At 41.3% G+C, this 10,017-nt stretch overlaps 1 pseudogene; it reads right to left on the bottom strand.

Annotated features, from left to right (window-relative positions):
- Positions 1 to 2,702: 2,702 nt before the first annotated feature.
- On the bottom strand, positions 2,703 to 6,486 carry LOC124581526 (annotated as a pseudogene).
- Positions 6,487 to 10,017: the final 3,531 nt, after the last annotated feature.

Genomic DNA, 10,017 nt, shown 5'->3' with positions numbered 1-10,017 from the left:
ACAGCCAAGGCAATTATGTTGAGGTAATTCATTTTGTGAGCTGAATTTGGCGAAAAATTGAGATCTAACTGATCTGCCTTTGTATTCGCTACATGATATCATCTTATTCAAAATGATTTAATCTGAAGCGTACATGGTATTATGCGCTGCGATAAAACTAAGATGAAAGAAGCGTCATTTGTTACTCTTTTACTAGATGAAACATCAGATGTCAAATCTTTCGCAATCATGAACTGTTTTCAGATATGTATACCAGGGACAGATGATAGACTGTCTTTAAGAATTTGTATACAAAAATAAGTTGGTCACACTGATTATGATGGGGCTGCCATCATGACAGGACGTTCGAATATTGTGTGAACAAAATTTGGAGAAGTAAGTCCAAATGCCATATTTATGCCTGTTACGCCCACATATTGAATTTGGCTTTATCACTGGCAGTATTGTACATGAGAGCATATAGGGTGTTTTCTTTTTTTCTGATCTTACAAGGGGAGGCCGCCAATTGTGAAGTTCAGATTCGATTCATACTGCGCATAATAAAAGCTCATGGCCAGAGGTGTAACGTGGCAAAGCACCAAGATGCACTTCTCAGCCGTTGTCGAGAAAATCGACAGTTAAAAGAAACCGTTGCGGTGAAATACTCTCTACGATTAGTAATTTTCTGCAGCGTGGTGGTGCAGCGGTAAGCGCTCTGGTTCGTACTCCGAAGGTCGCCGGATCGAATCTCGCTCCATGCAACTTTTTTTTGTATTTGTTTTTGTAATATATATATATATATATATATATATATATATATATATATAATTCCCGGCAATCAGTTGCAACAATTATGCATATAATAAGTTGTTGAAAGTCGTTTGTCGTGGAAAAACTGGCGACTTCGAACATCATTATGTTTTCCGCAAACAAAGTTGTATTTCACAAATGTTATTAATTGTCTTCATAATGTTAACCACGTATAGTTAACGGAAGACGTAGAAACGAATACGTATAGCGTAAGTCAAACGTTCGAATTAGAACAGAGACCCCACGAACACAAACTTGCTGTGACAGGTATGAAATATAAACTCCGTTACTCGCTCGTTACACTTGAAGGACAGATGTTGAATGGGCCGAAATGAGCCGCCCCATAACAGCGTAGTTGCCTGCTAACTTCGAAAGAAGGTAGATGCGGTCCCTAGCGCAACTCATAACATCGTCGAAAATCAGTGCGGACGGGACAGCTTTGGTACACCCTGTTAAACAAACGGAAAAATGGAGGCGGTACAATTGGAGAGCGATCCACCTTCACCAACATGCATAAGCAATTCATTAATAGTATATATATATATATATATATATATATATATATATATATATATATTTGAATTGCAAAAAATAATAGTAAAAAAATATTGCATGGCGCGAGATTCGATCTTTTTTTTTTAACGTATATAGACTTTTATTTACAAAATAACCATTTCGTTTTACAAAATACAGTTTACATTTTACTTGTAAAGACGAGACAATCCATTCTTTGCTTTTATTTTTCTGTTACTGTACTGTCCAGGTAATTATTTCATTTGGTATTTTTTTTTGTTTTTTTAATTTTTTCAATATTTTTCGAAAGTCTGTCAGTCAGAGGTTTTTTAGTTGTTTCTTGCACCGTTTATTGTTGTAGTTTAGCAATTTAGCTTTTCTGAGCCTTTGTACGCTACATTTATACGTATGGCAGAGTGAATTTGGAGTAAGCATTGATTGTACGATCTAGTTATTTACAGAGAATAATTAGTATATAAGAAAGCAAAGTTATTTTATGGAATTTTACTTATTACTAGTTATGGTATTATTATTGTTATTATTTTTGTAGCTGTTTTGAGTTGAGGATGTGCTCTATTCATTTTAAAATAGTGTTGTGTTATTACTATCCTCTTATTAAATCTTGTGTTAGAAAACAAGGAGGAGGCATTTTACGTTGGGTCTTGAAAAACGAGACCTTAGTGGGACATGCACTAGGCATGAAATCAGTTTGATAGAAATATTAACGAGTGTATCAGTTGTCAGCTCTTGTTTGATGAGTAAAGTGGTATCCAAAGGGGAAACCCTCATGAAAAACTATATGAACATATTAAACAATCCATGACAAAAGAAAAAGGACATTACTATTTTAGCGAATTATTAAACCTATTTTTTTTTCGATTGAGCAAGGAGCAATTCACTAGGAAGCATTATATAGTGCAATTTTAGAGCTAGTTTACTATCGGTGGTGCGTGAGAGTGAGGAAGACTGAAAGGAGGAAACTATTCGTGGTGGAAAGACAGACATATATAAGCATGTAAATCACTAGTTTGTTGTACTGATAGGCCTGTAATAGTTTTGTGGTACTCACAGTTTCGCACACCTCTCGATTGCACACGATGGAAGGTAGAAAAAAAAAAGCACAAAAACACAAAAGACAGAAGTACACTCGGAGCTACAGTTATATTGACTCTATATTGTAAACTTTTACGCGTTCGATCACTTTTCACTGTCACTTTTTTTTTTTTAATAAAAAGCACTTTAGCACTTTATCACACGCATCACTGTTGGTGCTTTTGGGATGTGGGAGGACATCTGCGACTGCGGCAAGGGCGTGGGGGGGTTTGTGGCGGTGGACGGCGGCGATGGCAGCGGCAGCGGCGGCGGCGGCGACGGCAACGGCGGTGGCGGTGGCGAACACGTCACGTGGCGGCAGACAGGGCGTCCCTGAAGGCGGCGGTCTGCGGGATCTCCAGGAAGTTGTGGAAAGTCTGACGATATGTAGCGCGTTGTTTTGCCCTCTTGTGCTCTTCCCACAAGTCCGTGAGGAACTGCACGCTGTCTGACTGCTTTTTGGCAATGACTGCGTGTGCAGTCATGGATCCGGCGACCTTCGGATTACGAACCCCAGCGCTTACCGCTGCGCTATGACGCTGTAGAAAAATCATTAATCGTAGAGAGTATTTCACCGCAACGGTTTATTTTAACTGTCGATTTTCTCGACAACGGCTGAGAAGTGCATCTTGGTGCTTTGCCCCATTACATCTCTGGCCATGAGCTTTTATTATGCGCAGTATGAATCGAATCTGAATTTCACAATTGGCGACCTCCCCTTGTTAGTGGTTTTGTAACATTTTTGCCCATTCCTCGAAAAGAACAAATTTTATTAGATACAGTTGTGAAGAGTCATCCACAAATTGTGTGAACAAGGTGAAGTTTTTCAAAGCATTTGACGCAAACTGTGGCCAATCAGAGGTTGAAGTGGAAATCTGTACAAGTAAATTTTGGAAACTTTGAAAAGAAAACTGGGTCACAACTGCTGTTAATGAAGCACATGGATTTCTCACAATGTTATAGGATTTCAAATTTAACTCCATTTTGGGTCTCTTTGAAGAACTGCTCTCATTGAAAAACGTTGCATTTAACAGTGTGCAGCCCAGTTCCTTGAACATTACAATTTACAGCAAAGAAGTGGAAGACTCGAAAGAAAAGCTGCACAATAAAAGATACAATGGCTTTTGGGAAAATGTGGTACAAAGTTGAAGGCATATGTCATACTCCAAGGAAAGGAGGAAAAGAAAAACGAACAGAAACATATGTAAAGGATGACTATAGGAGAGTGCAGTTAAATGCCAGGTTTATCACATATGTACATACATACATAACGTATACACTTATAAACAAGTGATAAGTTTCGTATTACATGTCTTACCAAAATTTTTAGGACATGCCATTCTGAAATCCATTCTTCTTTTAATGTAGACGAAAAGAACAGTAATTTTCTTCTTGATCTGTGGATGACAACTGAGGAAATTTTTCTCCATTGAAAGCACCGCAACTGCATTTAGTTTCTCCTAATTCAGACTGCTTCTTAGAAAAATTTTTATTCTTTTTGGTGTTGAAAAGCAACATGTTGCCTCTTATGTAATCATGAGAACTGTCAATATGATTTTTATCAGTACGAGTGTCGTAATTTCACTAAGGAGATTATTTAGATTATTTTTCAAGACTAGTTTCAGCAGTTCCGTTAATTTGCAATATTCATGAACATCAGACCTGCAAAAGAATAAGTCCAGTTCACTTTCCAGCAACTCTATGTCAGTAATGGAATACGCTGCAGTGGTCAGTACCATCTATTTTGTAAGATTTCGTTCTTAAAGGTAGTGCAGCATTTTTTATATGAGAATTTAGCAGCTACTAAGTGTTTGGTGGGAGAATATTTGTTGATTATTTCAATGCATAAACAGTTGCACACTTCCTTAGGTTCTTCAATGGTGTCTTCAAAACATTCACTTAGCAGTTTAAGTTTCTTATTTTAAAAGTACTTGTTTTGCGAGTTGTTATGTATTCATTAATTTCAAACACACTAATTTCTTGAGACTGCATTTGGTTGTAAGTTATTTCAGCATGAGACATAATCTGATGAAACAACTCTAATCAAAACCTGAAATTATCATCATTCAGGCACCTAAAAAAATCTTTTGTTTTTGTGTTGATTTTACCTGCACTTGAAGTTTACTGAATTTCAGTAAGGCACTCCTGTCGAGGTTGCAAATTTTCATGAACTCTATTGAAGTTCCACTTTGTAGAAGATGGGCACGGAATACCAATGTCTGTATACTTCTAGAGAACTGACACACTGCAGTGATTTTGAGAATAATATTGGAATAACCAGAATCTTAGAGAAAAACATTCTTGCATTTTGTAGAATACTTGCAGCATTTCTCATTATTAAATTGATGTGCAAAACAGTTGTGGCTATGACAGTACCATCAATATCGCAAAACAAACAGACACAGTCCTGATGTGTGGTATCTGTGAGAGAGAGTGAAAGACAGTTAAGTTCAGAGCTTTGTATCGAGTAGATGAGTTGCATGCTTCTTTCTCATAATAAAGTGTTGTTAGCACATAACGGTGTATGTAGTGGAGGTCTATCATATTGGTGACCCATGGCTACTGCGACAACCATACTGGAATGGAAATTCATTCACTTTGTTCTACTATGCTCTGACAGCGCAGGCATCTTCTGCTATACTGTATGCATAAACTATGCTAACAATGCAGGCATCTTGTGCTGTGCCGTATGCATCAACTGCTCCATGTGAGGATACCACATGGATTGTGCCTCTAAATGTGTCCATCAGTGCAGTGAGTGCTTTAATGATTAACAGCTATGAAATCGGAGTTATGTTCATGTGTGCAAACGGTGCAGCTCCAAGCTCTCGCAACTGCCACGACACAACAATGACCGTCATTGCCCAATTTAAAATCGGTAGACTTCACACAAGGTCCAGCACCACACATGTTGCTTCTGGGAGTTGATTCTCGATGTTCAAGCATGCCAATCAATTCCCAGACAATTGTGTCAACTGCGCTAGCTGCACTTTGAATTTAAGTCATGCACACTGCCATATTAGACAATGTATGACACCAGCATTCTCATCTACCAGATGTCGGATGTGCTCTAATCCACACTGTGAGTGCTCTAAGATACTCCCACAATCATTCTGCTTTAAACGTTTCACGGAAAATCACTACTGGACATCAAGCCTGCCCTCCAGTGACTTTCTAATAAACCTAAACTGCCTCCGTTGCGCCATTAGCAATCCGCCCTATAGGTTTACACCTGCGGAATGTGTCTTCACATCACAGGGAACATGGATGACGATTCCAAATTTATCACATTGATCTGCCACCTGGTTGAATACGCCATCATCATTAGCAATGTCTTAAGAAATACATTACTGTTAAATCTGCCTTACTACAATGACTGACACATGACTCAGAAAAACGGTTATGAAGGGCAATATATGATGAACAGTTGGAAAATAAAACTCCATCACAGTTGTGGCCTGACTGCAAACTTTGATAGACACAAACCTCATGATATACAATATGCTTTGGACTCTCTGAATACTCAGACTTCCTCAGCAACTGCAACTAGCCCTGCTTCCTCATGAAGCAGAGCTGCTAGACTGAAAGTTTGACATAGCAGATAGATTATTTATGGTCCTACAACATCAGTATTGCATAAACTTCAGAGGCACCACACTATCACAGCATGTCAGAGAACTGCAATCCACAACATGTGCTGAGCTGTTCCAAACGGAGCCAAAAATAATTGACAGTTACATCACCACTGTGACCCTAGGCACGACCTGGCTGTCTGCCCAGGATACTACCCCTGCAGCTCACTACTCGATCACATCTGACCCTGTTGCCCCTGTTACATGGCTGTGCTCGTACCATGCACAATTCAGCAACACCATGTGCAACTGCTGGCTTTCCTTCTTGTTCACAGGCGTCAAGGATGGACTGGAGTAGGTGCATTGGTCTGCAAGCAGATGCCAAGCTGCCTTTGCACGTACCGTATCGGACGTCATCCTGAAAGCTATCAAAGGCCAACTGTATTCCCTTGATCCACAATTCAGGCACATACTCCCTCAGGGATACTGGTTCCAATGTAGGTACAGTCCCTAAGAACATGTTCACAATGTTTAAAGACACATAATCGAATCAGTGATCTCGTCCTGTCAAAAGAAACTGGACAATGGCATACCAGCTGCAAAGTAAAGAGCTGGTGGAATGGTGGCTCTGAGCTCTTCAGACAACAGTCAACAGCTGAATGGAGGTGACATCTGCACAGCTTTTAAGGAAGACCTACAGGCCTCTTTGCCAGAAATACTGCACAGGGAAACCTTCACCCTTCCTGCAGTCTTTGTTCTACCAGGTCTAGTACAGCAAGTGAAAAAACAGGCTAACAATTAGCAAATTCCACCCCCTGATGGCACACATTATAAGCAAAACATTTCTTCACAAATTGTTGTTGGAATGTGAATACGTGATGCTTCGTGATGACACCATTTGTTCATCATTACAGCCTCCATAAGGGACCATTCTGGGTTGTCGAGGGAGGACTGTAGGTCTTCGATATCATTCTCAAAGGCAAAGTGAGTATGGTGTCCCTCCACAGACTTATGCCAGCGTGGATACTCTGGGATTCCGCCGATACAGATGAAGAGAATGCAGACACACCCCACTTGACAGTCATGACCAACATCACTGTGACACAAACACAACCTCTAGACCACTTTACACATCAGCAGTCATTACTTCTGTCGTTCACAACTCCCAGCGTGAGGAAAATACAGTCTTATTATTTCAGACAAAACATCATGATCTTTTATACTTTATGATCATTGATTGGAAGTCTATATACCTCGCTTTCTCCTTAATACTTATGATTCCTAAAAGTGACAGTGAAATTACATTATCAACTTGCTCCTGTGACTTCCCGTGCTTTTAAGTTCTTTGTTTCATTTTTTTTGTATTTCGAAAGCCATCATTTGTCCACATTACATTACCTCCAAAGAGTAAACACTTCACAACTGCAAACCCAAATTTTCTATTGGAACCATTCAAAATAAAAACTACTGTAAGGGTTACAAGTTATGTTCACGAAAATGGTACACAGTTTTTAAGTGCAATACACATCGAGTAAAAAAAGAATCCTACCTTCCACCAGTGCACCGGTATTGGCACTACTTAAGGGACAATGTCTTCTCTCCCTCGAATCTGCACTTGCAGTTTCCTATGTGAGCATGCACACTACAGCCAAATACTATGTTGATGGAACTCTGAAGCACACAGTTCATGTAAAGAAATGATTTAGGGGAAAGGAGTGCATTCACAAAGTAGCAAAAGCATTGGGCTACCGGCTCGGAGAGAGGCAGGAGGTGTGCTGGCTAGGGATGGAGAAGGGAGGGGTGGCAAGGGCTAGGCTTGTGATGCACAGCCAGTGAGATGCTGGCTCGATGAGGAAGACGTGGAGGCGTGGACTGGGTGTAGGTTACAGGACATAACAGAGATTGAGGCCAGGCAGATTACTGGAGCAAAGTGTGTGTTGTAAGGAAAACTCCCATCTACATAATTTAGAGTGGCTAGCGCTGAAGGGTAGGATCAAGATGGCATGAGTTGTCAAGGACCTATTGATCATATGCAAATTCTGCTCAGCTACTTCTTGTCACACTGGGTTGTCAACTTTGTTTCTGGCCACAGTTTAGTGGTTGCCATTCATTCTAGTGGACAGCTGGCTGGTTGTCATGCTGATATAAACAGCTGTGCAGTGACTGAAGCAGAGTTGGTATATGACATACCTACTTTCAGAGGTGGCCCTGCCTGTGATGGAATAGGTTAAGTCTAGGATAGGATAGGAGTAGAAAGTGATGGGAGGATAAATCCGGCCTTCCACAGACATATGAGTCTTGTTGCTAGGGGTTGGGAGTAGAAGCAGCGTTGGAATGGACTAAAATGTTGTTTTGGTTGGATGGGCGATTGAATACCACTTCAGGACGAGGGAGAAGGTTTTTAGGTAGGATGTCCTCATTTAGAGGCATGATGATGGCTAATCAAAGCCCTGGTGCAAGAGATGGTTCAGTTGCTCCAACACAGGGCAATAATGGGCGACTGGCTGATGAGAAGGAGTGGGCACTCTTTTATTGCATTGTAGCTGATTCTTGCTGGTGGTTGGAGGATTAGAGATATGTAAGGATAAGGCACAGGAAATCTGTTTGCAGACTAGGTTTTCTGGGAGAGAGGGAGTGGACTGCCTGTCTGTCAAGACCCTTGTGTGACCTTCAGCATACTGGGAAAGGGAATTCTCGTTATTGCAGGTATGCCGTCTGTGGATGGGCAGGCTGGATGGGAATAATTTTTTGAAGTGGTAAGTGTGACAGCTGTCAAAATGCAGGTACCATTAGTGGTTTTAATGGTTGTTTGGTTTAAAGATTAAAGGAATTAAAGTAAGAGGTCATCAGTTCCTCCAATGTGGAACAGGCAAGTCAACAAAGCTGCACACCAATGAATGGCCTGGTCCATGAAATCCAAGGAAAGAAACCCTCAAGGTCTTATGAAGGTCATAAAGGCATAGAGAAAGGAACAAGAAAGAAGAAAAGGGGAGGAGGAAAAGAAGAAAGGTGGGTGAGGTGCCTCATCCAAGGAACAGCCAGAGACTCCCAGAGGCCGAATGTGCGATGGTTGTCATATACCTATCCGTCTACCAGAGGCACCCCATCTAACAACACCCAGAAAAGACTAGCGACATGGACAGGGCGAGAAAAGCACGGGAAAACAGAGGGAGAGCACGAAGTGTGAGAAGGGGGAAGAAGGGCAAGAGAGAAGGGTTGGGCGAGGACTGGGGTGGAGCACGAAGTCCAGACAGCTGCTATCTGTTTGGGGCAGATGAGACAACAGGGCGTCCTGCCAACTGCCAACACCTCAATGGCCAGCAAACTTGAGATGCCCTCCCTTATAGAGAGTGGTAAAAACCCTCTTCACAAATAAACAGTAAAACCAGATCAACCACTGAGGCATAATTCAATATTATTAGGGGTAGCGAGTCAGGAAGATTGAGGCTCCACTGCAGATCAGCTAGATTAGGAAAGTCCAGCAAAATGTTGACCACTGTCAAATGGGCACCACAGCGACAGTGGGGGGGGGGGGGGGGGGAGATCCTCCTCGATGGAGGAGATTACCATGAGTATGGCCAATGCAAAGCTGTCAAAGGAAAATGAAGTCCTTGTGGGACACCCATATGGAAGACCTCCACAAATTCATGGTCTCCATTATTGCCTGTAGTTTGTTCAGCAAAGTCAGAGTATTCAATACTGTATTTCAAATCATTAGAGCTTGTCGGTATCAAACTGATTGAAGGTCTGATTCCAGAATAACGATCTCAAGGGACAGCTTGCTGGCAGCCAATTTCGCCAGTCTGTCGGTGAGTTCATTCCATGTGATCCCAACATGACCCAGGGTTCAGCCAAATGCTACTGAGGGCACACCACATTGTTTGAGGGAAGAAAGGGAAACCTCAATAGTCAGGACCAAAGGTCAGCGAGGGTACCATTGGTCAAAAGTTTGTAAACTGCTCAAAGAGTTGTTATGTGTGATGAAGGACTCGTGCAGGGGCAGATATGCTTAAGAGCATTAGAGATGGCTACCAACTCCTCAGTGTAAACA

The sequence above is a fragment of the Schistocerca americana genome, chromosome 1 (genome assembly GCF_021461395.2).
Source record: "Schistocerca americana isolate TAMUIC-IGC-003095 chromosome 1, iqSchAmer2.1, whole genome shotgun sequence".
Taxonomy (NCBI): domain Eukaryota; kingdom Metazoa; phylum Arthropoda; class Insecta; order Orthoptera; family Acrididae; genus Schistocerca; species Schistocerca americana.
This window is presented reverse-complemented; position numbering and strand designations above follow the sequence as displayed.